Source organism: Salvia hispanica, chromosome 3, assembly GCF_023119035.1.
Source record: "Salvia hispanica cultivar TCC Black 2014 chromosome 3, UniMelb_Shisp_WGS_1.0, whole genome shotgun sequence".
Lineage (NCBI taxonomy): Eukaryota > Viridiplantae > Streptophyta > Magnoliopsida > Lamiales > Lamiaceae > Salvia > Salvia hispanica.
The window spans coordinates 20,973,286-20,975,044 of record NC_062967.1 but is presented as its reverse complement, the minus strand read 5'-3'; the positions used below and the strand labels follow the sequence as shown (position 1 = coordinate 20,975,044).

Below are 1,759 nucleotides of genomic sequence, written 5' to 3'. Positions count from 1 at the left end.
CGCATATTTAGGTATTTCCTGCAACGATTCAACTAGAGGAATGTTAGTATGAACCTTACAAAACATGTTCAAAAAATGTTTGAACTGCTCTTCGAGCTTAAACTTCCTCTTTGGTTAAAAAGGTAGCACAATCCCATTGTGCCGCACGAGTCCTTGCTGAGTGGGTGCATCTGCCTTGTCTGTGGCAGCCCGTCGTGGCGTGTGCGGCGGTCAGCCGGCGGCTGGGCAAAATCCATTCGGTGCTTCAGCGGCGGCCCGCTGCAATGGTTGCGGCGGTTCGCCGGCGGCTGGGCAGTCCCTAGTTTTCTGCTTTGCCGCCCGCTTCTTATTGATGTCATCCACTCGTGCGGTTGCCTTTGCCCTATCCTCATCCAACTTCTTTTGGATTTGCTCCATTTGAGTGTTGATGTTGGCTATGGCAGTTGAGATCGTGTTCATTCCCTGCTCGAGGTTGTTTATTCTAGCTTCAACCACTTCGATCTTGGTGTCATTAACCTTCCTGTCTTGCGTGATTACTTCCAAGATCCTTGTGATCCCTTGGTCATAGTTTTCCTCGTTCTTGGTTGTCTCAACTACTCCTCCCTTGCTAACATTAAATCCTGCGGGGGGTTGCAAGTAATTATTGTTAGAATAAGAGAGATTAGGATGAGGTCGGTTTCCATTATAATTATTGAAATTACCGCCCCCCTGATTAGGGTGATAATTATTGTTGTAATTTCTGTTGGAACCGCCTCCTTGCATGTAGTTGATTTCTTTCACTATCGGGGCAGGAGTTTCGGGTTTAGAGACCGCTATGATGGAGGTCGGTGGAATCGGGTCCTCCTTCCTTGATGTATCCATTTGGTCCACCCTAACTCTTAGCTCGGCCAATTCCTTCGCAAAAGAACTTTCCTCGACTTCTTCAATTGCAGCTATCATTTTCATGCTATGCCTTTCTTTCAACCACCCCCTGCTGTTAGTGGCGAATTCCTCTATCACTGCCATAGCTTCATCACCTGACTTCCTTAAGAATCCTCCATTTGCACCTGAATCAAGCATAGCACAAATCTTCTCGTTAAACCCATTATAGAGAATTCCTATCTGATGGTCTACGGTGAAACCATGGTTAGGGCATTTCCGGAGAAGAGCTTTGAAACGTGCAAACGCCTCATAGAAGGGCTCGTCATGGCCTTGGATGAACTGGAAGATCTCGCTTTTGAGCTTCAAAATTGTGCCCGGCAGATAGTACTTGTCGAGGAAGGCAGCTACAATGTCCTTCTATGTGGAGACCTATTCTCTGGGCATGCATTCAAACCACTCCTTAGCAGAATCAGTTAATGAAAAGGGGAAGAGTCTTACCCTTATGGCATCATCATCGACACCGTTCAATTTGAGAGTGTTTGAGATCTCCACAAATTTGGAGAGATGGCGATTGGCATCCCCTGTAGCCATACCAGCAAAAGGAGTTTGCTCGACCCTTTGAATAAGGGGCATGCGTAACTCAAAATTGTTAGCGTCAATACGAGGTCCTTCGGGAAAGGTAATCATATTCCCATGATTGAACATGTTCATCATGGATTGTATTTCCTGATTCTTCTTCTCCAAAGCCTCGCGGGCTGCCCTTTCCGCTTCTCTCTCATCCATCAGCAACTTCACAATTTCTTGTAGCTTTTCGATGTCTGTTCGGTCACCCATTGTTCCTGATCCTTTTTCACTTCCTATTTTCCTACGAGTTCTTTCAAGTTCTAAATCGAGCGGTTCTAGGCTGCCCTTCCCAGAG

General features: G+C 46.4%; 1 non-coding gene across 1 annotated transcript; it reads left to right on the top strand.

The window, feature by feature from the left end:
• The first annotated feature begins 1,096 nt into the window (after positions 1–1,096).
• Positions 1,097–1,203, top strand: LOC125217175. The gene has a single exon (XR_007175594.1). It is a non-coding gene; the product is annotated as a small nucleolar RNA R71 (small nucleolar RNA).
• The last annotated feature ends 556 nt before the right edge of the window (positions 1,204–1,759 follow it).